Source organism: Salmo trutta, chromosome 12 (assembly GCF_901001165.1).
Source record: "Salmo trutta chromosome 12, fSalTru1.1, whole genome shotgun sequence".
Lineage (NCBI taxonomy): Eukaryota > Metazoa > Chordata > Actinopteri > Salmoniformes > Salmonidae > Salmo > Salmo trutta.
This window is the reverse complement of record NC_042968.1, coordinates 51,058,824-51,086,166: the sequence shown is the minus strand read 5'-3', so window position 1 is coordinate 51,086,166 and position 27,343 is coordinate 51,058,824. Positions and strand designations below refer to the sequence as shown.

Sequence of the window (27,343 nt, the reverse complement as noted above, 5' to 3'; positions counted from 1 at the left end):
TCATGTGATAACCTTTTTGTGGGTTGACAGAAATACTTTCCCCAAAACCTTATCAATGAAAATGTTAACTGCAAAGTAGACTTACCTGGCAGAAGTATGTCATGAGTATGTATGATTTGCAAACTTTGCCATGAAATGAGCAGCAGCAGTACAGAACGCTAGACCGGCACATTAGATGGCACATTCCTCACTTGCTAGATGTGCAATTAAACTAAAAAATCCAGATGTGTTTGTTTTCTTCTAGATCCCAAAAAAGTAATTATTCTGATGTAATTTAAGCATTGACATGGACTCAGAACATCTAATGCCGTTGTTTCTCTATGAACAATAGTAATGTTTTGTATATATATATTTTTTTAATAATCTTAAACCAGGAAAATGTTAACTGAAAAACACACGTAATTTTGGAGAGAAAAAAAATCTGATTTTATAAAGGCTCCCCTTAGAGTTGTTTATTAACCATTATTTTACCAGGTATATTGGCAGAAATATTGTGTAAAAGAGAAAGTAGTGCACGAAGGACCTGGGGAAGAGTTGCAGGAGAAGAAAAGAATGTGCCTATTTGAAAGCTAGGGGAAAAATGAGTAGCTCACGACATGTTTAATTTTTTTAAAAAGTATCTCTCATGCTAGAAAAGGTTGGAGAACCCTCCAGACTCCACAGACACGGCGTGCTTCAGAGCCTGTACTGTTCTTCCTTCAGAAGAATGTGACAAAACTTTGTTCATGTCTGATTCACATTCGCTTGTGACTGTCCAAACTCATCAAAAATGAAATTCGGGAGCTTCTACCTATATATGTATAATTTTATGAGCTGAATTGCCCGTCTTTGCAATTTCTTTATTTTCGTTTGCGCTCGTTATCGTATTTACCTAGCAGCCTCCATGGAAATTCGCTATTACTTGTGCTGACTTTGTTAGCATTCCTGTACTAGATGCCCAATGGGCTTTTTTGCATTTTTGGCGACCCCTTGTGTACTAAGCAGGTAATACTGTAAATCCCAGGATGATTATCTGAAAATCTGGATACCGCCTAACTCTAGTCTCCAACTGTTTGAACAACATGCTAGCCTGTCCACATGTTGAAATCAAGTGGACTAGCTTATTTCTCAGAATGAGAACGAGTTGCCAATTCCTTATATAAATTGTGTTTTATGGTTATTGCACATTCATAAAGCAAAGAGTTGCAACATTAAGCTCACCAGTCAACCTGTGTATTGAACATTCATATTGCAATGTACAGCCTAACCTATGGATTCTGTGTACACATTATAAGACACTAATAATCGTGTAAACTATTCACAGCTGTGTTCTGTGAGTGTCACTGAGTAGGCTGATACCCCATTTCATGGGTGCACAATCCATAGGTTAGGCTATACAGTAAGGGATGTGACAAATTGACAATTTTGCTTAACGTTTAAACTGCATTTTTTAAAATTGGTTTTCCGTTAAAAGAAAAATTACAACAGATTAAAAACTTTTGCATGCATTCGTGAATTGCAGTTTATTTATTGTTTAGGCTAATTGTTCAAAGCTCCCTTTTATGAAATTTCACAACTAAAATGCTTGATTGCGTTTCAAAGCATGGAATGTCTCGTATGCTGTGTGATGGCATGAACGAATGCATGACTGCTTGATTCATACAGTAGCCTATATATTGAAATATAGGTCTAAGTAAGTTACGGTATTAAGACTAAACAGGATATGCTCTTAGGCCTACAGCTCAATGGTGGTTATACAAGGATACTATACAAAGCCTCCTAATGATAACGACATCACTTATTATAATGATAATCCAAATAATAACAAGAAGGAGATCAACACAAAGGAGGGAATAGGAGCAAGAGCTGCGTGCATATTAGGCTGTGTGAGACAAACAGGTGCTGTTAGCTTATAATATTATTTTACTGCCTGTTTGGAACAGTGTAAACAACATTAAATAAATTATAAGTAATAACTGTCTGTTCTAACGAAAAACAATTGTAAAGCCTTTATTACAGCATAGCAAAGATTAAAAACAGACAAATCTGTGAAATTGCTTTATCTGACATTTTGCCGTTGCATGAGGCTTGGTGCTCACGGAATCAGTAGGCTACTAATAAACCAATTAGGCACATTTGGGCAGACTTGATACAACATTTTGAATAGAAATGCAATGGTTCATTGGATCAGTCTAAAACTTTGCACATAAACTGCTGGCATCTAGTGGTCAAAATCTAAATTGCGCCTAAACTGTACAATACATTGTGGCCTTTCTCTTGCATTTCAAAGCTGGAACAAAAAAAAACGCATGTTTCTTCTTTGTATTATCTTTTAGCAGATCTAATGTGTTATATTCTCCTACATTAATTTCACATTTCCATTTCCTTTCAAATGGTATCAAGAATATGGATATCCTTGCTTCAGGTCCTGAGCTACAGGCAGTTAGATTTGGGCATGTCATTTTAGGCGAAAATTGGAAAAAAAGGGTCCGATCCTTAAAAGAGGTTTAACAAACACTCAAACAGGCAACAGAAGCAAGATCTGTTTTGTTTCTGTAGACATATGGATGATTTATAAAGCCAGGCACATGTAACAGTTAGGCTACTGACGATAGATCTAATTAAGTTGGGGTTTGACAATTTGGCTAAGCTCTAGTCGCATGGGACTAGAATTACTAGAGCACGTTGGTTATGTAATTATTACCCCAGAATGTCCGTTATTCCAGAGGACGATTCAGACTGGATGTGTTAATTTTTTTAACTGCCCCGTCATACTTAATATTTTTTCCAATAAATGAACAGTTATGACGGAAGCCTGGACGTTTTTTTCTAGGCGTGGAGATATTTCAACAAGTCGATATGGAGGGCCTACACTGATAACAGGGCTACACTGATAACTCAAGCTCAGTTTAGAGGTCAACAATCATGGCCGATTAATTAGGGCCGATTTAAAGTTTTCATAATCGTTAATCGGCCTTTTTGGGCGCCAATTATGGCCGATTACATTGCAATCCACGAGGAAACTGCGTGGCAGGCTGACCACCTGTTACGCGAGTGCAGCGTCAAAAGGGCCTTGTGGCTGCAAGGAGCAAAGGTAAATTGCTAGCTAGCATTAAACTTATCTTACAAAAAACAATCAATCTTCACATAATCACTAGTTAACTACACATGGTTGATGATATTACTAGGTTAACTAGCTTTTCATGCGTTCCATATAATTAACGCGGTGCCTGTTAATTTATCATTGAATCACATCCTACTTCAACTTTGCCAAACGGGTGATGATTTAACAAAAGCGCATCGCCGAAAAAAAGCACAATCTTTGCACAAATGTACCTAACCATAAACATTAATGCCTTTCTTAAATTCAATACACAGAAGTATATATTTTTTAAAGCTGCATATTTAGTTAAAATAAATTCATGATAGCAGGCAATATTAACTAGGGTAATTGTGTCACTTTTCTTGCGTTCAGTGCAAGCAGAGTCAGGGAATATACTACAGTTTGGGCCGCCTGGCTCGTTGCGAACTGTGAACTAATTTGCCTGAATTTTATATAATTATGACATAACATTGAAGGTTGTGCAATGTAACAGCAATATTTAGACTTAGGGTTGCCACCCGCTCGATGAAAAAGGGAACGGTTCCGTATTTCACTGAAAGAATAAATGGTCTGTTTTCGAAATGATAGTTTCCAGATTTGACCATATTAATGACCAAAGACTCGTATTTCTGTGTTTATTATATTATAATTAAGTCTTTGATTTGATAGAGCAGTCTGACTGAGCGGTGGTAGGCAGCAGCAGGCTCGTAAGCATTCATTCAAACAGCACTTTACTGCGTTTGCCAGCAGCTCTTGAAGCACAGCTCTGTTTATGACTTCAAGCCTATCAACTCCCGAGATTAGGCTGGCAATACTAAAGTGCGTATAAGAACATCCAATAGTCAAAGGTATATGAAATGCAAATGTTAGAGAGAGAAATAGTCCTATAATAACTACAACCTAAAACTTCTTAACTGGGAATATTGAAGAACTGGGGATATTGAAGCACCAACTTTCATATAGCCACTCCTGGGCTATTCCGGAGCTAGCCAGCTGAAGAGTTCCATCAGCCTCTCCTGGGCTACAATCACCTATCCGGACCCATTTTACTGCCGATGCGGAGCCCCATCGGCCTTCACGACTGGACCACCGACATTATCTGCCCGAGGGAGTTATCCAACAGGCCCCTCCGTCGCGACTTAACCCGAATGCCCATCTGCGGCCCGCTAATCGTTAGCTGTCTCATCGGCTGCTATCTGAATAGGTCTATCGGACAATTTTCTTGGGCCACTATAACTAACTATTTTGCCAATTGGACTGGTCCCCCATACCACATGGAACCCCACTAATCTACAAACGGAATCGCACGAGGTGGCTAAAAACAGACCTCCCTCCATCTTCTACCAGCTTGCTACCCATGGCCCGGCTAGCTATCTAACTCTCACTGGACCCTTTGATCACTCGGCTAAGCATGACTCTCCTTAATGTCAATATACCTTGTCCATTGCTGTTCTGGTTAGTGTTTATTGGCTTATTTCACTGTAGAGCCTCTAGCCTTGCTCATTATACCTTAACCTGTTTGGTATAGGGGGCAGTATTGAGAATTTTGGAAAAAATATGTTCCCATTTTTAACTGCCTCCTACACCAACTCAGAAGCTAGAATATGCATATTATTGTTCAGGTTTGGATAGAAAACACTCTGAATTTTCTAAAACTGTTTGAATGGTGTCTGTGAGTATAACAGAACTCCTATGGCAGGCAAAAACCTGACAAGGCTTCAAGCAGGAAGTACCCTGTCTGACAAGGAGTCGTGCGTCTTACCTCTTTTTATTGAAAAGTAAGGATCTTAGCTGTAACGTGACAATTCCCAGGGCTCCAATAGGCTCTCAGAGCCCGCGAAATAACTGAAGGTTTACGAGGGAACCTCAGGTTGAAATATATTATCGCCTTTTGTAAGTGGATGCTCGGAGGACCTTTCAATGATGCGCGTGCATGAGTCGCTTCTGAGGAGAAATTTTATTCGGCTGTTTAGGCTCAATGCATACTCCCGGTCGGAATATTAACACTTCTCTACGACATAAATGGCATAAAAATTGGTTTTAAACAGCGGTTGACATGCTTCGAAGTACGGTAATGGAATATTTAGACATTTTTGACACGCCAATGCGCCATGCGCGACACCGCGAAGAAGCATTCTAGAACTCACGAACAAAACGTCGCTGTTGGAATATAACGATGGATTATTTGGGACCAAACCAACATTTGTTATTGAAGTAGAAGTCCTGGCAGTGTATTCTGATGAAGAACAAGCAAGGTAAGAACATTTTTCTTATAGGAAATGTGATTTTGGTGGAGGCTGAACTGGGTGGGTATCTAAATAGCTAGCCCTGTAATGCCGGGCTATGTACTTAGATTATTGCAAAATGTGCTTCATCCGAAAAGCTATTTTAAAATCGGACATATCGAGTGCATAGAGGGGTAATGTATCTATAATTCTTAAAATAATTGTTATGCTTTTTGTGAACGTTTATCGTGAGTAATTTAGTAAAATCACCGGAAGTGTTCGGTGGGAATGCTAGTTCTGAACGTCACATGCTAATGTAAAAAGCTGGTTTTTGATATAAATATGAACTTGATTGAACAGACATGCATGTATTGTATAACACAATGTCCTAGGTGTGTCATCTGATGAAGATCATCAAAGGTTAGTGCTGCATTTAGATATGGTTTGGGTTTATGTGACATGATATGCTAGCTTGAAAAATGGCTGTGTGATTATTTCTGGCTGGGTACTCTGCTGACATAATCTAATGTTTTGCTTTTGTTGTAAAGCCTTTTTGAAATCGGACAGTGGGGTTAGATTAACGAGATTCTTGTCTTTAAATAGCTGTGAAATAGTCATATGTTTGAGAAATTGAAGTTATAGCATTTCTAACGATTCAAAAATCGCGCCACTGGATTGAAGTGGCTGTTACGTAGGTGGGACGAAATCGTCCCACATAGCCCAGAGAGGTTAACCAACCTCCCAGTTCCTCCACCCACACATGCTATGACATCTTCTGGTTTAAATGATGTTTCTAGAGACAATATCTCTCTCATCATCACTAAATGCCTAGGTTTACCTCCACTGTATTCACATCCTACCATACCTTTGTCTGTACATTATACCATGAAGCTATTTTATTGCCCCCAGAAACCTGCTCCTTTTTCTATCTATTCCGGACGTCACAGACGACCAATTCTTATAGCTTTTAGCCGTACCCTTAGCCTCATACTTCTCTGTTCCTCTGGTGATGTAGAGGTGAATCCAGGCCCTGCAGTGCCTAGCTCCACTCCTACTCCCCAGGCGCTCTCTTTTGATGACTTCTGTAACCGTAATAGTCTTGGTTTCATGCATGTTAACATTAGAAGCCTCCTCCCTAAGTTTGTTTTATTCACTGCTTTAGTACACTCTGCCAACCCGGATGTCCTAGCCGTGTCTGAAACCTGGCTTAGGAAGTCCACCAAAAACAATGAAATCTTCATCCCTAACTACAACGTTTTCAGACAAGATAGAACGGCCAAAGGGGGCGGTGTTGCAATCTACTGCAGAGATAGGACAGAACTCTGCAGGCTACTATCCAGGTCTGTACCCAAACAATTTGAACTTCTACTTTTAAAAATCCATCTCTCTAAAAACAAGTCTCTCACCATTGCCGCCTGCTATAGACCACCCTCGGCCCCCAGCTGTGCTCTGGACACCATATGTGAACTGCTTGCCCCCCCATTCTATCTTCAGAGCTCGTGCTACTAGGTGACCTAAACTGGGACATGCTTAATGGGCTAGGGGGCAGTATTTACACGGCCGGATAAAAAACGTACCCGATTTAATCTGGTTACTAATCCTACCCAGTAACTAGAATATGCATATATATGGATAGAAAACACCCTAAAGTTTCTAAAACTGTTTGAATGGTGTCTGTGAGTATAACAGAACTCATTTGGCAGGCAAAAACCTGAGAGATTCCTTTACAGGAAGTGGCCTGACTGACCATTTATTTGCTTTCTTTGACATCTCTTCCAAAAACTAAGGATCTCTGCTGTTACGTGACACTTCCCACGGCTCCAATGGGCTCTCAGAGCCCGGGAAAAACCTGAATGACGTAATTCAAAGCCCTGGCTGAAACACACGAGCGCTTTTGCTAAGTGGTCTATCAGAGGACAAAGGGCTTAGGCTCGAGCACTGCCCGCCCCCGCCTTTCTGTTTTTCCCTCTATTAACAGACACGCAGATTCCCGGTCGGAATATTATCGCTTTTCTACGAGATAAATTGCATAAAAATTGATTTTAAACAGCGGTTGACATGCTTCGAAGTACGGTAATGGAATATTTAGACATTTTTTTGTCACGAAATGTGCCATGCGCACGACCGTGATTTACCATTCTGATAGTGTCTAGAACGCACAAACAAAACGTCGCTGATGGAACATAACGATGGATTATTTGGGACCAAACCAACATTTGTTATTGAAGTAGAAGTCCTGGGAGTGCATTCTGACGAAGAACAGGAAAGGTAAGACCATTTTTCTTATAGTAAATATGATTTTGGTGAAGGCTAAACTTGCCGGGTGTCTAAATAGCTAGCCCGTGATGGCTGGGCTATGTACTTAGAATATTGCAAAATGTGCTTCATCCGAAAAGCTATTTTAAAATCGGACATATCGAGTGCATAGAGTTCTGTATCTATAATTCTTAAAATAATTGTTATGCTTTTTGTGAACGTTTATCGTGAGTAATTTAGTAAATTGTTAGTAAATTCCCCGGAAGTTTGCGGGGGGTATGCTTTTTCTGAACGTCACATGCTAATGTAAAAAGCTGTTTTTTGATATAAATATGAACTTGATTGAACAGACATGCATGTATTGTATAACATAATGTCCTAGGTGTGTCATCTGATGAAGATCATCAAAGGTTAGTGCTGCATTTAGCTGTCTTCTGGGTTTTTGTGACATTATATGCTAGCTTGAAAAATGGGTGTCTGATTATTTCTGGCTGGGTACTCTGCAGACATAATCTAATGTTTTGCTTTCGTTGTAAAGCCTTTTTGAAAATCGGACAGTGTGGTTAGATTAACGAGAGTCTTGTTTTTAAATAGCTGTAAAATAGTCATATGTTTGAGAAATTGAAGTATTAGCATTTCAAAAGGTTTTGAAAATCGCGTCACAGGATTCAACTGGCTGTTACGTAGGTGGAACGATTTTGTGCCACCTAGCCCAGAGAGGTTAACACCCCAGCCATCCTACAATCCAAACTTGACGCACTCAATCTCACACAAATTATTAATGAATCCACCAGGTACCACCCCAAAACCGTAAACATTGGCACCCTCATAGATATCATCCTAACCAATTTGCCCTCTAAATACACCTCTGCTGTTTTCAACCAAGATCTCAGCGATCACTGCCTCATTGCCTGCATCCGTAATGGGTCAGCGGTCAAACGACCCCCACTCATCACTGTCAAATGCTCCCTGAAACATTTCAGCGAGCAAGCCTTTCTAATCGACCTGGCCCTGGTATCCTGGAAGGATATTGACCTCATCCCGTCAGTAGAGGATGCCTGGCTATTTTTTTTAAATGCCTTCCTCACCATCTTAAATAAGCATGCCCCATTCAAGAAATTTAGAACCAGGAATAGATATAGCCCTTGGTTCTCCCCAGACCTGACTGCCCTTAACCAACACAAAAACATCCTATGGCGTTCTGCATTAGCATCAAACAGCCCCCGAGATATGCAACTTTTCAGGGAAGTTAGAAACCAATATACACAGGCAGTTAGAAAAGCTAAGGCTAGCTTTTTCAAGCAGAAATTTGCTTCCTGCAACACAAATTAAAAAAAGTTCTGGGACATTGTAAAGTCCATGGAGAATAAGAACACCTCCTCCCAACTGCCCACTGCACTGAGGATAGGAAACTCTGTCACCACCGATAAACCCACTATAATTGAGAATTTCAATAAGCATTTTTCTACGGCTGGCCATGCTTTCCACCTGGCTACCCCTACTGCAGTCAACAGCACTGCACCCCCCACAGCAACTCGCCCAAGCCTTCCCCATTTCTCCTTCTCCCAAATCCATTCAGCTGATGTTCTGAAAGAGCTGCAAAATCTGGACCCCTACAAATCAGCCGGGCTAGACAATCTGGACCCTTTCTAAAATTATCTGCCGAAATTATTGCAACCCCTATTACTAGCCTGTTCAACCTCTCTTTCGTGTCGTCTGAGATTCCCATAGATTGGAAAGCAGCTGCTGTCATCCCCCTCTTCAAAGGAGGGGACACTCTTGACCCAAATTGCTATAGACTTATATCCATCCTACCCTTCCTTTCTAAGGTCTTCGAAAGCCAAGTCAACAAACAGATTACCGACCATTTCGAATCCCACCGCACCTTCTCCGCTATGCAATCTGGTTTCAGAGCTGGTCATGGGTGCACCTCAGCCACGCTCAAGGTCCTAAACGATATCGTAACCGCCATCGATAAGAAACAATACTGTGCTGCCGTATTCATTGACCTGGCCAAAGCTTTTGACGCTGTCAATCACCACATCCTCATCAGCAGAATCAATAGCCTTGGTTTCTCTAATGCTTGCATCGCCTGGTTCACCAACTACTTCTCTGATAGAGTTCAGTGTGTCAAATCGGAGGGCCTGTTGTCCGGACCTCTGGCAGTCTCTATGGGGGTGCCACAGGGTTCAATTTTTGGGCCAACTCTTTTCTCTGTATACATCAATGATGTCGCTCTTGCTGCTGGTGAGTCTCTGATCCACCTCTACGCAGACGACACTATTCTGTATACTTCTGGCCCTTCTTCGGACACTGTGTTAACAACCCTCCAGACGAGCTTCAATGCCATACAACTCTCCTTCCGTGGCCTCCAACTGCTCCTAAATACAAGTAAAACTAAATGCATGCTCTTCAACCGATCGCTGCCTGCACCTGCCCGCCTGTCCTGCGTCACTACTCTGGACGGTTCTGACTTAGAATATGTGGACAACTACAAATACCTAGGTGTCTGGTTAGACTGTAAACTCTCCTTCCAGACTCACATCAAACATCTCCAATCCAAAGTTAAATCAAGAATTGGCTTCCTATTTCGCAACAAAGCATCCTTCACTCATGCTGCCATATCGACCCTAGTAAAACGAACCATCCTACCGATACTCGACTTCGGCGATGTCATTTACAAAATAGCCTCCAATACCCTACTCAACAAACTGGATGCAGTCTATCACAGTGCCATCCGTTTTGTCACCAAAGCCCCATATACTACCCACCACTGCGACCTGTCCGCTCTCGTTGGCTGGCCTTCGCTTCATAATCGTCGCCAAACCCACTGGCTCCAGGTCATCTACAAGACCCTGCTAGGTAAAGTCCCCCCTTATCTCCGCTCACTGGTCACCATAGCAGCACCCACCTGTAGCATGCGCTCCAGCAGGTATGTATATATATATATATATATATATATATCTCTCTGGTCACCCCCAAAGCCAATTCCTCCTTTGGCCGTCTCTCTTTCCAGTTCTCTGCTGCCAATGACTGGAACGAACTACAAAAATCTCTGAAACTGGAAACACTTATCTCCCTCACTAGCTTTAAGCACCAGCTGTCAGAGCAGCACACAGATCACTGCACCTGTACATAGCCCATCTATAATTTAGCCCAAACAACTACCTCTTGCCCTACTGTATTTATTTATTTAAATTTTTCTCCTTTGCACCCCATTATTTCTATTTCTACTTTGCACTTTATTTTACTACAAATCTACCATTCCAGTGTTTTACTTGCTATATTGTATTTACTTTGCCACCATGGACTTTTTTGCCTTTACCTCCCTTATCTCACCTCATTTGCTCACATCGTACATAGACTTATTTTTCTACTGTATTATTGACTGTATATTTGTTTTACTCCATGTGTAACTCTGTGTTGTTGTATGTTGTCGAACTGCTTTGCTTTATCTTGGCCAGGTCGCAATTGTAAATGAGAACTTGTTCTCAACTTGCCTACCTGGTTAAATAAAGGTGAAATAAATAAATACAAAAATATGTTCTCATGTTCTGAGCAAGGAACTTAAATTTGGCTTTTTTACATGGCACATATTGCACTTTTACTTTCTTCTCCAACACTGTGTTTTTGCATTATTTAAACCAAATTGAACATGTGTCATTATTTATTTAAGACTAAATAGATTTTATTTATGTATTATATTTAGTTAAAAAAGTGTTCATTGTAATTACTACACATACATACATATATATATATACACATACATACACACACACACACACACACACACACACACACACACACACACACACACACACACACACACACACACACACACACACACTGCTCAAAAAAATAAAGGGAACACTAAAATAACACGTCCTAGATCTGAAGTTAGCTATCTTCGTCCTCCTAACGTAGTCATCACTGCTAGCTAGCTAGTCAACACTGCTAGCTAGCCAACCAGCCAACTTCCACCGACTAGCTGCACTATCTATTACATTACAACGGAACGACTTGACTAGTGTAGTGTTAGTGAGCCAGCTACTTAGTTGTCTTTACATCTAATATAATTGTGTAGTTTAGAGTAATTATTAGTAAGTAGCCAGCGGCGACGCCAGACGTAGTCAACACACCTAGTCATCATTAATCCACTGCTAGCTAGCTAGCCAACAGCTAGCCAACCGTTACCGACTAGCAGCGCTGTAGATACCAATACTTTACAACGGAACGATTTGACTAGTGCAGTGTTGGCTAGCTAGCTACATAGTTGTCTTTGTCATAGCTTGATAATTGTGTAGTTTAGTAATTACCGAGGTTAGCTAGCCAGCTATTGCCGTCCCCCGCGACGCCATTTTTCCTAACCCAGCCAACTAGTAACACTGTAGAAACTAAAATACATTACAAAGGAACGTCTTGATTAGTGTTATGTTAGCTAGCTACAAAGTTGCTTTTGTATCATGACAAGGTGTAGTACTGAAACTATCGAGGTCACCTAGCCAGCTACACCTAGCCAGCTACACGGTCAAACAAAGTCAACAACGCAGCCACTGCTAGCTAGCCTACTCCACCAGCCAGCAGTACTGTATCATTTTCGTCATTTTAGTCAATAGATTTTCTGCAACGTAAGCTTAACTTTCTGAACATTCGAGACGTGTAGTCCACTTGTCATTCCAATCTCCTTTGCATTAGCGTAGCCTCTTCTGTAGCTTGTCAACTATGTGTCTGTCGATCCCGGTTCTCTCCACTCTGCACAGGCCATACAAACGCTTCACACCGCGTGGCCGCTGCCACTCTAACCTGGTGGTCCCAGCGCGCACGACCCACGTGGAGTTCCAGGTCTCCGGCAGCCTCTGGAACTGCCGGTCTGCGGCCAACAAGGCTGAGTTCATCTCAGCCTATGCTACCCTCCAGTCCCTAGACTTCCTGCCGCTGACGGAAACATGGATCACCACAGATAACACTGCTACTCCTACTGCTCTCTCCTCGTCTGGCCACGTGTTCTCGCATACCCCTAGAGCATCGTTCTCCAGTGGTGGCACTGGAATCCTCATCTCTCCCAAGTGGACATTCTCTCTTTCTCCCCTGACCCATCTGTCTATCTCCTCATTTGAATTCCATGCTGTCACAGTTACCAGCCCTTTCAAGCTTAACATCCTCATCATTTATCGCCCTCCAGGTTCCCTTGGAGAGTTCATCAATAAGCTTGACGCCTTGATAAGTTCCTTCCCTGAGGATGGCTCACCTCTCACAGTTCTGGGTGACTTTAACCTCCCCACGTCTACCTTCGACTCATTCCTCTCTGCCTCCTTCTTTCCACTCCTCTCCTCTTTTGACCTCACCCTCTCACCTTCCCCCCCTACTCACAAGGCAGGCAATACGCTTGACCTCATCTTTACTAGATGCTGTTCTTCCACTAATCTCATTGCAACTCCTCTCCAAGTCTCCGACCACTACCTTGTATCCTTTTCCCTCTCGCTCTCATCAAAAACTTCTCACTCTGCCCCTACTCGGATGGTATTGCGCCGTCCCAACCTTCGCTCTCTCTCTCCTGCTACTCTCTCCTCTTCCATCCTATCATCTCTTCCCTCTGCTCAAACCTTCTCCAACCTATCTCCTGATTTTGCCTCCTCAACCCTCCTCTCCTCCCTCTCTGCATCCTTTGATTTTCTCTGTCCCCTATCCTCCAGGCCGGCTCGGTCCTCCCCTCCTGCTCCGTGGCTCGACGACTCACTGCGAGCTCACAGAACAGGGCTCCGGGCAGCCGAGCGGAAATGGAGGAAAACTCGCCTCCCTGCGGACCTCGCATCCTTTCACTCCCTCCTCTCTACATTTTCCTCTTCTGTCTCCGCTGCTAAAGCCACTTTCTACCACTCTAAATTCCAAGCATCTGCCTCTAACCCTAGGAAGCTTTTTGCTACCTTCTCCTCCCTCCTGAATCCTCCTCCCCCTCCCCCCCCTCCTCCCTCACTGCGGATGACTTCGTCAACCATTTTGAAAAGAAGGTTGACGACATCCGATCCTCGTTTGCTAAGTCAAGCGACACCGCTGGTCCTGCTCACACTGCCCTACCCTGTTCTTTGACCTCTTTCTCCCCTCTCTCTCCAGATGAAATCTCGCGTCTTGTGACGGCCGGCCGCCCAACAACCTGCCCACTTGACCCTATCCCCTCCTCTCTTCTCCAGACCATTTCCGGAGACATTCTCCCCTTCCTCACCTCGCTCATCAACTCATCCTTGACCGCTGGCTACGTCCCTTCCGTCTTCAAGAGAGCGAGAGTTGCACCCCTTCTGAAAAAACCTACACTCGATCCCTCCGATGTCAACAAATACAGACCAGTATCCCTTCTTTCTTTTCTCTCCAAAACTCTTGAACGTGCCGTCCTTGGCCAGCTCTCCTGCTATCTCTCTCAGAACGACCTTCTTGATCCTAATCAGTCAGGTTTCAAGACTGGGCATTCAACTGAGACTGCTCTTCTCTGTGTCACGGAGGCTCTCCGCACTGCTAAAGCTAACTCTCTCTCCTCTGCTCTCATCCTTCTAGACCTATCTGCTGCCTTTGATACTGTGAACCATCAGATCCTCCTCTCCACCCTCTCCGAGCTGGGCATCTCCGGCGCGGCCCACGCTTGGATTGCGTCCTACCTGACAGGTCGCTCCTACCAGGTGGCGTGGCGAGAAGCTGTCTCCGCACCACGTGCTCTCACCACTGGTGTCCCCCAGGGCTCTGTTCTAGGCCCTCTCCTATTCTCGCTATACACCAAGTCACTTGGCTCTGTCATATCCTCACACGGTCTCTCCTATCATTGCTATGCAGACGACACACAATTAATCTTCTCCTTTCCCCCTTCTGACAACCAGGTGGCGAATCGCATCTCTGCATGTCTGGCAGACATATCAGTGTGGATGACGGATCACCACCTCAAGCTGAACCTCGGCAAGACGGAGCTGCTCTTCCTCCCGGGGAAGGACTGCCCGTTCCATGATCACGCCATCACGGTTGACAACTCCCTTGTGTCCTCCTCCCAGAGTGCTAAGAACCTTGGCGTGATCCTGGACAACACCCTGTCGTTCTCCACTAACATCAAGGCGGTGACCCGATCCTGTAGGTTCATGCTCCACAACATTCGCAGAATACGACCCTTCCTCACACAGGAAGCGGCGCAGGTCCTAATCCAGGCACTTGTCATCTCCCGTCTGGATTACTGCAACTCGCTGTTGGCTGGGCTCCCTGCCTGTGCCACCAAACCCCTACAACTCATCCAGAACGCCGCAGCCCGTCTGGTGTTCAACCTTCCCAAGTTCTCTCACGTCACCCCGCTCCTCCGCTCTCTCCACTGGCTTCCAGTTGAAGCTCGCATCCGCTACAAGACCATGGTGCTTGCCTACGGAGCTGTGAGGGGAACGGCACCTCCGTACCTTCAGGCTCTGATCAGGCCCTACACCCAAACAAGGGCACTGCGTTCATCCACCTCTGGCCTGCTCGCCTCCCTACCTCTGAGGAAGCACAGTTCCCGCTCAGCCCAGTCAAAACTGTTCGCCGCTCTGGCACCCCAATGGTGGAACAATCTCCCTCACGATGCCAGGACAGCGGAGTCAATCACCACCTTCCGGAGACACCTGAAACCCCACCTCTTTAAGGAATACCTGGGATAGGATAAAGTAATCCTTCTAACCCCCCCCCCCCTTTAAAGGATTTAGATGCACTATTGTAAAGTGTTTGTTCTACTGGATATTATAGGTGAATGCACCAATTTGTAAGTCGCTCTGGATAAGAGCGTCTGCTAAATGACTTAAATGTAAATGTAAATGAAAGAATGAAATAATCTTATTAAATACTTTTTTCTTTACATAGTCGAATGTGCTGACAACAAAATCACAAAAATAATCAATGGAAATCCAATTTATCAACCCATGGAGGTCTCGATTTGGAGTCACACTCAAAATTAAAGTGGAAAACCACACTACAGGCTAATCCAACTTTGATGTAATGTCCTTAAAACAAGTCAAAATGAGGCTCAGTAGTGTGTGTGGCCTCCACGTGCCTGTATGACCTCCCTACAACGCCTGGGCATGCTCCTGATGAGGTGGCGAATGGTCTCCTGAGGGATCTCCTCCCAGACCTGAACTAAAGCATCCGCCAACTCCTGGACAGTCTGTGGTGCAACGTGGCGTTGGTGGATGGAGCGAGACATGATGTCCCAGATGTGCTCAATTGGATTCAGGTCTGGGAAACGGGCGGGCCAGTCCATAGCATCAATGCCTTCCACTTGCAGGAACGGCTGAAACACTCCAGCCACATGAGGTCTGTGGCTGGTCCTCCTAATGCATTGTCCTCCTAATGCATTCCTCCTAATGCATTGTCTTGCATTAGGAGGAACCCAGGGCCAACCGCACCAGCATATGGTCTCACAAGGGGTCTGAGGATCTCATCTCGGTACCTAATGGCAGTCAGGCTACCTCTGGCGAGCACATGGAGGGCTGTGCGGCCCCCCAAAGAAATGCCACCCCACACCATGACTGACCCACCGCCAAACCAGTCATGCTGTGACAGTCTCCAGACTCTGTCACATGTGCTCAGTGTGAACCTGCTTTCATCTGTGAAGAGCACAGGGCGCCAGTGGCGAATTTGCCAATCTTGGTGTTCTCTGGCAAATGCCAAACGTCCTGCACGGTGTTGGGCTGTAAGCACAACCCCCACCTGTGGACGTCGGGCCCTCATACCACCCTCATGGAGTCTGTTTCTGACCGTTTGAGCAGACATGCACATTTGTGGCCTGCTGGAGGTCATTTTGCAGGGCACTGGCAGTGCTCCTCCTTGCACAAAGGCGGAGGTAGCGGTCCTGCTGCTGGGTTGTTGCCCTCCTACGGCCTCCTCCACGTCTCCTGATGTACTGGCCTGTCTCCTGGTAGCGCCTCCATGCTCTGGACACTACGCTGACAGACACAGCAAACCTTCTTGCCACAGCTCGCATTGATGTGCCATCCTGGATGAGCTGCACTACCTGAGCCACTTGTGTGGGTTGTAGACTCCATCTCATGCTACCACTAGAGTGAAAGCACCGCCAGCATTCAAAAGTGACCAAGACATCAGCCAGGAAGCATAGGAACTGAGAAGTGGTCTGTGGTCACCACCTGCAGAACCACTCCTTTATTGGGGGTGTCTTGCTAATTGCCTATCATTTCCACCTGTTGTCTATTCCATTTGCACAACAGCATGTGAAATTTATTGTCAATCAGTGTTGCTTCCTAAGTGGACAGTTTGATTTCACAGTAGTGTGATTGACTTGGAGTTACATTGTGTTGTTTAAGTGTTCCCTTTATTTTTTTGAGCAGTATATATATATATATATATATATATATTTAAAAAAATAATACTAATAAATTGGCCAATTAATCGGTATCTGCTTTTTTTGGTCCTCCAATAATCGGTATCGGCGTTGAAAAATCATAATCGGTCGACCTCTAGCTTGGTTCCCAAGTTTCTAATCCATCTTGTTGTATAGTGTCGCCATAATATTTAAATTGAAAATGTGTGATCATAATCTTTAGGATATTTTAGCGATCTGCAGTAGACGTCCTAAATGCCCCGCAGCCTTCAGGTGTGAGCTAAACAGTGTACTTGCACTGCATTTGTAGGCTTTGGATGTGTCATTTCCAAATGTTTATGTCTGTTGGATGCTGCTTTCCAATCTATTAACAGCAAGGGTTACATTAAATAGCCATAATATTTTTTACTGATGCATTTGGCGATATTCAATTCATACACACAAAACATATGAACAAAAGCATTCACTGTGTAAGTTAATACATGTAGGCCCTCCATATATAAGCTATGCGCAGCACTTCGTTCAATTTATTAAATCAGTTATTGTTCTCTTGCTCAAACCGTGAGCAACACCTGTCAAACTCAGACATTTCTCTGAAAACACAAGGATGTCGATTCGCACGGAGCTAGTATTATCAGAGGACCTTGGAGTTCGCAAAAATACAGTAGGTTACTCTGGCTGGAATTGTTACTCTCCTGCCACGTACAAATTACTGACATGGCTGATTCGGACGGGACTAAAATTACAGATGGTGTTTTGTGCATTATCCGACGACCCTTTTCCTTGTCCTTGCTGCCACTACATCCGCCGCATTGTTCTCAATCCCAATATGCTGGTTAATTTTGCTATTATGCACATTGCGACATTGGGAAAGGCGCCAATTCTACGGGGCACCGAAGATTGTTTCAAAACCATGGACAGCAACCATATCCAACGCGGGAGAAAGCGCATTTGTTATAAAATAATATTTGATTTATTAGTGTTGCACAATTATTTTCCCATAATATAACCATATACAATTTCAGTATCACATGTGGACTGTGCCATCCCCGTGGCCTACGCAATGGATTAGTCCAGTGAGACTGTCACGAAACAGACAGGTGTCTTGTACACCATGAAAAATAAATAAATACGGCTGCTCGACTAAAAAAAATCTTGGCCGATCAAAAGCCTATCGACCAAACAATCGACCAGTTGACTAAATGGAGTCAGCCCTAAACATTATCTAGTCCAATTGTGGCACGTTTTCAGTTTTTCCATTAGCATCAGTTTCAATGGGGACTTTTATTGTGAAGGCAAACCATATATGGTCTGATATTGGCATACCCATGGTATATGGTCTGATATACCACAGCTGTCAGCCAATCAGCATTCAGGGCTCGACCCTCCCAGTTTATAATGGTGGTTCGAGCCCTGAATGCTGATTGGCTGACAGTTGTGGTATATCACGCTATGACAAAACATGTATTTTTACTGCTCTAATTAAGTTGGTATCCAGTTTATAATATCAATACGGGACCTGGGAGGGGTAAATGGCCAATATACTCACCGTTGCCTCGTGCCTAAGAAAAGCCCTTAGACGTGGTTTATTGGCCATATTCACCCCCTCGGGGGGCCTTATTGATTCAATAACTAACCCTTCTTACCAGTTCTGTCTGTGATTCCACTATCATATTGCCGTGATGCCGGGCGGGTCCTTCGGCTATGGCCGACGTCGACAGAATATACTACCATGTATTAAAATGGGCCATTGATTTATAAAGATTTAATAGCTGCACATTTTGCTATTGAATGGGTGGTTGTGTGACCTCACGCTGTCAAAGTCAGCGGAAGGAAGCTTGTTGACTTAGCCAGAGATGGTTTATGGCTCAGCTAACGTAGCTAGTTAACTAGCCTCCTCCAATAATAAGGTTTTGGCTCAATACGATAAGCAAGCTTGTTTTCAACCGGGGAGGAGATGACGGTGCCCTGACAGTTATGTTGTTCGGCTTGCATCTTCTAAGAAAACGATGCAAGTAGCTTGCTAGTTAGCAGGGGGATGGTGAGGCTAGCTGTGAGTGACGAAATGCTAGATAGCTAGCTAGTAGAGCCTACACATACTTTAAAAGCAGAAAGTGCAAGTTAGTAAAGCCGTTTTTATTCAAACCCACCATGTGCAAAATAACTGTTCTAAATAGCACGCTTACCTCTACTGTGCAGTGAGCTTGGGTAGCTTTCTAGAACTGGATCGAAAATGGGGCCAACCTCCCGGAATGAAATAGCTGTCGCGCTTTTTGAACCATCGTCTCGTCAGCAACACTAAAACAGATCACGGATTTTCGAAAATGTTAAAAATAAAGGTTTCCCACTTAATAGTAGAAGTGTCATTACCTGTATTTATTCATGATATGGAAAATTGTGTAAACATTAACAATGATTCATATTTGTTCATATTTAATTGACATTTACATTAAATGTGGGTTTTAAACATGTTCCAAGGTAAAATATATGCCCCCAATACAATACACTATATGAAAAACACTGGATATACCAAACATTATGAACACCTTCATAATATTGAGTTGCTCTATGCTTCCTACAGCTGTGTCAAGTTGGTTGGATGTCCTTGGGGTGATGGACCATTGAAATCACATTTTATTTGATTCACCACGGACTAGCAGAATCCTTTTTCTTCTTTCACAACTCTGACGAGCCTGTCGTGGAGGATATACAACTCCCTCGGGAACAGGCCCAGACCCCAGTGATCTGCGTGAAGAGGAGGCAGAGAAAGAGAGGCCGGAGGGCAGGCTACCTTCTGAGGAGTAGGAGGCGATCGAATAAACCCCCACTCCCTTCAATTCTGCTCGCAAACATGCAATCATTGGACAATAAAATGGCCAAGTTATTGGGAAGATTAAACTACCAACGGGACATTAAAAACAGTAACATCTTATGCTTCACGGAGTTGTGGCTGAACGACGACAATATCAACATACAGCTGGCTGGTTATACGATGTACCGTCAGGATAGAACAGTGGCGTCTGGTAAGACAAGGGGCGGTGGTCTACGTATTTTTGTGAACAGCAGCTGGTGAACGATATCTAAGGAAGTCTCGAGCTATTGCTCGCCTGAGATAGAGTTTCTCATGATGAGCTGCAGACCACATTACCTACCGAGAGAGTTTTCATCTATATTCGTTGTAGATGTTTACATACCACCACAGTCAGAGGCTGGCACTAAGATAGCATTGAATGAGCTTTATTCCACCATAAGCAAACAAAAACTCCTAGTAGCCGGGGACCTTAATGCAGGGAAACTTAAATCAGTTTTACCTCATTTCTATCAACATGTTAAATATGCAACCAGAGGGAAAAGAACTCTGGACCACCTATACTCCACACACAGAGATACATACAAAGCTCTCCCTTGCCCTCCATTTGGCAAATCTGACCATAATTCTATCAACCTGATTCCTGCTTACAAGCTAAAATTAAAGCAGGAAGCGCCAGTGACTGGATCAATAAAAAAGTGGTCAGATGAAGTAGATGCTAAGCTACAGGACTGTTTTGCTAGCACATACTGGAATATGTTCCGGGATTCTTCCAATGGCATTGAGGAGTACACCACATCTGTCATTGGCTTCATCAATAAGTGCATCGATGACGTCGTCCTAACAGTGACCGTGCGAACATACCCCAACCAAAAACCATGGATTACAGGCAGCATCCGCACTGAGCTAAAGGCTAGAGCTTCCGCTTTCAAGGAGCGGGACTCAAGCTTATAAGAAATCCTGCTATGCCCTCCGACGAACAATCAAACAGGCAAAATGTCAATTCAGGACTAAGATCGAGTTGTACTACACTGGCACTGATGCTCGTCACATGTGGCAGGGCCTACAAACCATTACAGACTACAAAGGGAAGCACAGCCGAGAGCTGCCCAGTGACACGAGCCTACCGAATGAACGTGTGATCACGCTCTCCGCAGCCGATGTAAGACCTTGAGACAGGTCAACATTCACAAGGCCGCAGGGCCAGACAGATTACCAGGACGTGTACTGTGTGCACTCTCTGACAAACTAGCAAGTGTCTTCACTGACATTTTTAACCTCTCCCTGCCCGAGTCTGTAATTCCAACATGTTTTAAGCAGACCACCATAGTGCCTGTGCCCAAGAACACTAAGGTAACCTGCTTAAATGACTACCGACCCGTAGCACTCACGTCTGTAGCCATGAAGTGCTTTGAAAGGCTGGTCATGGCTCACATCAACATCATCAACCCAGAAGCCCTAGACCCACTCCAATTTGCATACCGCCCCAACAGATCCACAGATGATGCAGTCTCTATTGCACTCCACATTGCCCTTTCCCACCTGGACAAAAGGATCACCTATGTGAGAATGCTATTAATTGACTACAGCTCAGCGTTCAACAACATAGTGCCCTCAAAGCTCATCAATAAGCTAAGGACCCTGGGACTAAACACCTCCCTCTGCAACTGGACCCTGGACTTCCTGACGGGCCGCCCCCAGGGGGTAAGGGTAGGTAACAACACATCCGCCACGCTGATCCTCAACACGGGGGCCCCTCAGGGGTGCGTGCTCAGCCCCCTCCTGTACTCCCTGTTCACTCATGACTGCACGGCCAGGCACGACTCCAACACCATCATTAAATTAGCTGATGATACAACAGTGGTAGGCCTGATCACCGACAACAACGAGACAGTCTATTGGGAGGAGATCAGAGACCTGGTCGTGTGGTGCCAGGACAACAACCTCTCCTTCAACGTGATCAAGACAAAGGAGATGATTGTGAACTACAGGAAAAGAGGACTGAGCACGCCCCAATTCTTATCGACGGGGCTGCAGTGGAGCAGGTTGAGAGCTTCAAGTTCCTTGGTGTCCACATCACCAACAAATTAACATGGTCCAAACACACCATGACAGTCGTGAAAAGGGCACAACAAAACCTATTCCCCCTCAGGAGACTGAAAATATTTGGCATGGGTCCTCAGATCCTCAAAAGGTTCTACAGCTGCACCATCGAGAGCATCCTGACTGGTTGCATCACTGCCTGGTGTGGCAAATGCTCGGCCTCCGACCGTAAGGCACTACAGAGGGTAGTGTGAACCGCCCAGTACATCACTGGGGCCAAGCTTCCTGCCATCCAGGACCTCTACACCAGGCGGTGTCAGAGGAAGTCCCTGAAAATTGTCAAAGACTCCAGCCACCCTAGTCATAGACTGTTCGCTCTGCTACCACACGGCAAGCGGTACCGGAGCGCCAAGTCTAGGTCCAAGAGGCTTCTAAACAGCTTCTATCTCCAAGCCATAAGACTCCTGAACAAATGGCTACCCAGACTATTCATATTGACCCCCCACACCACTGCCACTCTCTGTTGTAATCTATACATAGTCACTTTAATTAACTCTATCTACATGTACATAAACTCCAAATAACTTCACAGATATTCATTGTATAGGGTTTAAACACTGTTTCCAATGCATGTTCAATGAACCATAAACAATTAATAAACATGAACCTGTGGGAGGGTCGTTGACACTAACAGCTTACATACGGTAAGGTCATAGTTATAAAAACTTAGGACACTAAAGAGGCCTTTCTACTGACTCTGAAAAACCCCAGAAGAATGATGCCAGGGTCCCTGCTCATCTGCCTGAACGTGCCTTAGGCATGCTGCAAGGAGGCATGAGGACTGCAGATGTGGCCAGGGCAATAAAATGCAATGTCCGTACTGTGAGACGCCTAAGACAGCGCTACAGGGAGACATGACGGACAGCTGATTATCCTCGGAGTGGCAGACCACGTGTAACAACACCTGCACAGGATTGGTACATCCGAACATCACACCTGCGGGACAGGTACAGGATGGCAACAACAACTGCCCGAGTTACACCAGGAATGCACAATCTCTCCATCAGTGCTCAGACTGTCCTCAATAGGCTGAGAGAGGCTGTACTGAGGGCTTGTAGGCCTGTTGTAAGGCAGGTCCTCACCAGACATCACTGGCAACAACGTCGCCTATGGGCACAAACCCACCATCGCTGGACCAGACAGGACTAGCAAAAAGTGCTCTTCACTGACGAGTCACGGTTTTGTCTCACCAGGGACGATGGTCGGATTCGCATTTATCGTAGAAGGAATGAGCGTTACACCGAGGCCTGTACTCTGGAGCGGGATCGATTTGGAGGTGGAAGGTCCGTCATGGTCTGGGGCGGTGTGTCACAGCATCATCAGACTGAGCTTGTTGTCATTGCAGGCAATCTCAACGCTGTGCGTTACAGGGAAGACATCCTCCTCCCTCATGTGGTACCCTTCCTGCAGGCTCATCCTGACATGGCCCTCCAGCATGACAATGCCACCAGCCATACTGCTCGTTCTGTGCATGATTTCCTGCAAGACAGGAATGTCAGTGTTCTGCCATGGCCAGCAAAGAGCCCGGATCTCAATCCCATTGAGCACGTCTGGGACCTGTTGGATCGGAGGGTGAGGGCTAGGGCCATTCCCCCCAGAACTGTCCGGAAACTTGCAGGTGCCTTGGTGGAAGAGAGTAACATCTCACAGCAAGAACTGGCAAATCTGGTGCAGTCCATGAGGAGGAGATGCACTGCAGTACTTAATGCAGCTGGTGGCCACACCAGATACTGACTGTTACTTTTGATTTTGACCCCCTTTGTTCAGGGACACATTATTCCATTTCTGTTAGTCACATGTCTGTGGAACTTGTTCAGTTGATGTCTCAGTTGTTGAATCTTATGTTCAAATATTTACACATGTTAAGTTTGCTGAAAATAAACGCAGTTGACAGTTGACGTTTCTTTTTTTGCTGATTTTACTACCTCAACTAACCGGTGCCCCCACACACTCTGTACCGGCACCCCCCTGTATATATTGTTGTTTTTTACTGCCCCTCTTTAATTACTTGTTACTTTTATCTCTTATTCTAATCCATAATTTTTGAAACTGCACTGTCAATTAGGGGCTCGTAAGTAAGAATTTCACTGTAAGGTCTACACCTGTTGTATTCGGGAACATGTGACTAATAAAATTTGATTTTGACATGCACTGAATACAACAAATGTAGACTTTACCGTGTACTGGGCCGTACGCACTACCCTCTGTAGCACCTTGCGGTCTGATGCCAAGCACTTGCCATACCTTGCCATATTCTTGATACACACAGGAAACTGTTGAGCGTGAAAAACCCAGCAGCATTGGAGTTCTTGACACAAACCGGTGCCATACCCTGTTCAAAGGCTCTTAAATCTTTTGACTTGCCCTTTCACCTTCTGAATGGCACACAAACTGTCTCAATTGTCTCAAGGCTTAAAAGTCCTTATTTAACATGTCTTCTCCCCTTCATCTACACTGATTGAAGTGGATGTAACAAGTGACATCAATAAGGGATCATAGCTTTCACCTAGATTCACCTGGTTAGTCTGTATTTAAAGTTTCCATTTATGTCACATGCACATGTACAGTGAAATGCCTTTCTTGCAAACTCAAAGCCCAACAATGCAATAATCAATAACAATGTATTACTAGTGTAACGTGGGTCGTACAAAGGGGACCAAGGCACGGCGTGTAAAGTGCTCATATTTTACTTTAATGAAAACACTAAATCAAACCAAAAACGACCGTCAACACTTATCAGGTTACAAGGAACAAAACAGAAAACAACTACCCACAAAACCCCATAGACAAACCCCAACGTAAATATGATCTCCAATTAGAGACAACACAAACCAGCTGCCTCTAATTGGAGATCATCCCAAAACTCAACATAGACAGAAAAACAAGAACTAAACATAGATACAAAAAACATAGAATTCCCACCCACCTATCACACCCCGACCTAACTAAACAGAGATAACACAGCTCTCCTAGGTCAGAGTGTGACAACTAGAGAAATAAGAATAAGAAATATGAAATACAAAGTATTTACAGTATGTAATGCCTGTTGTATTGATGAGACCAAGGCGCAGCGGGTTGCATGTTCATCATTTTCTTTTTAAATGTGAACACCAAGAAAAAAAACGACAGTTTCACAGGCTAATACTCACAGCAGTGCAAAATACAACTACCCACAAACTACAAACAAAACACATACCTATATATAGGACTCTCAATCAGAGGCAACTAAAAACACCTGCCTCCAATTGAGAGTCCAACACCCAATTACCTAGACATAGAAATACAAAGAACTAGAATGAACCTAGAAATCCAAAACATATAACATAAACCAAAACCCTGAAATAATAAATCAAACACCCCTACAATATTCACACTCAACCTAAACCATACAAAACAAATACCCTTCTGCCACGTCCTGACCAAATACTAATACAATTACTCCCTCTGCTGGTCAGGACGTGACACAGTAAGTAAGCATACTATATACAGCAAATATGGAAAAAGTCAGTTCCAATACCATTTGTACATGTGCAGGGATACTGGAGTAATGAAGGTAGATATGTATAGGGGTAAGGTGACTAGGCAACAGGATATAAGCAGCAGCTTGCATGTGCATGGGTGTGTAGAGTCAGTAAATGTATGTGCATATTATGTGTGTGTCACGGTTGTCGTCGGGAAAGGAGGACCAAAACGCAGCAGGGATGTGGATGCTCATCTTGATATTTATTTATAAATTAAAGTGAACACCAAAATAATAAACGACGAAGAACTCACGAACAACCAAACAGTCTTGTAAGGCTCACACACGCAAAACAAGAGACAATCTCCCACAAACACTAAACCAAACACATACCCATATATAGGACTCTCAATCAGAGGCAACGAGAAAGCACCTGCCTCCAATTGAGAGTCCAACCCCCCATTAACCTAAACATAGTTGTAGTTCTAACTAGACTAAACATAGAAATCCGTTAACAAGGAACAGTGCCCAAAAACCCCGGAATACATAAATCAAATACCCTTCTACAAAAACACCACCCCGAACCACATAAAACAAATACCCTCTGCCACGTCCTGACCAAACTACAATAACAAATAACCCTTATACTGGTCAGGACGTGACAGTGTGAGTGAGCAAATTATGGAGTGAGTGTGTGTGTTGGAGTGACAGTGTGTGTGTGAGTGTGCATAGATACAGTGCAATACTGAAATAAAAGGTCAATAAAGATACAAGGTCAACTCAGTCCGTGTAGCAATGTCATGGAAAGAGCAGGTGTTCTTAATGTTTTGTATACTCAGTGTACATATTGGTTTACAGAGAGAAAACTATTCTAGGTGTCGAAGTAAAAGTGGGGTTGGGATTACTCACTACGGTCTATAGAATCTATATATGGTGTTATTTCATTATAGCCTATATAATAATGATTTAACAACAATATAATGGAATAAAATATAATCAATTAGGGAAGGGAGCTGGTCACAGAGGTCTGGTGTTGGTGGAGAAACTTGTAAAGGGTGGACCTAATGCTATGGTAGGAGTTGTCTGTGGTAATAGAGTTAACTGTGGTGTTGACCTACTAATAAATGCATAGATCACAATAATTTGACACAACCGCTCATAAATGAAAATAATGCTGCTGAACAACCAAATCTGAAACATAAATTGGATGGTAGTTGCGGGAATGTTGGGGATAATCATGCTATTTTAATGACAATACATTCCGTTATGCAGCATAATGAACATTTTTATTTCCAATTTTGGGAGGAAGTTGCCAAAACTTTGCAATGGCCAATTGGAAAACCCATTGTCACTAAACGTAGTGTCCAAAATCTTAGGAATATGAGGGACAAGAATAGAGATAACATTCAAAGTCTTGTTAATCAGCTTTAGGAATAGGTTGAGTTGACCAGCCCCTAACCCATATGCAATGGGATAGGAGATGAGGATGACAGCACAAACTTAAATCAGTGCAACACAGTCAATAAACAAATTTAAACAAATTCACCAATCAAAGACAGAGTGGGTAGGGGAAATGCAGTGAAACATAAATGGTGAGGAATGGGTCACACAGCCTAAGAAACCCGAAACACTGTTTTGTTTCTGTAAATTACCAAATAACATTGAACAAGCAATGCTAGCATGTGATATCTGTGCAAAATGTTATCACTTTGATGGTGTTGGCCTATCTCCAGATAGTCAAAATGATGTAGAATATGCTACGTTTCTATGCAACGCAGAATTATGTTGAGTTCAAGTACAGCCATTGCAAAACTGATTTAGTCTTAAAGGGGACTTTGACACATTGATACAGTACATTCTACTGCTAGTGACAACATGGTTAAATTAAACAAAATGGTACAAACAGAGAATGTAAATGAGGCACAGGTACAAAACCTATTGCCTGTGGAGTGTTTAAATGAGGGAATGTCAACTGCTCAGAGAAGACCTTTAGACTGCCAACTTAATTTGATAAACTTCCAAAGCTTTGAGGATAAAGAACCTGCTTCTGATCTTTATCCTGATGTAGCCAAGAGTT

General features: G+C 43.7%; 1 protein-coding gene across 1 annotated transcript in view; it reads right to left on the bottom strand.

The window, feature by feature from the left end:
- LOC115203754 (spectrin alpha chain, non-erythrocytic 1) overlaps window positions 1-19,181 on the bottom strand; it is an 83,872-nt gene extending 64,691 nt beyond the window's left edge. The window contains exon 1 of the mRNA XM_029768715.1: window positions 19,081-19,181. The gene's annotated coding sequence lies outside the window, so the exon portion shown is untranslated. The remainder of the gene's footprint in view (window positions 1-19,080) is intronic.
- Between the last annotated feature and the right edge of the window lie 8,162 nt (window positions 19,182-27,343).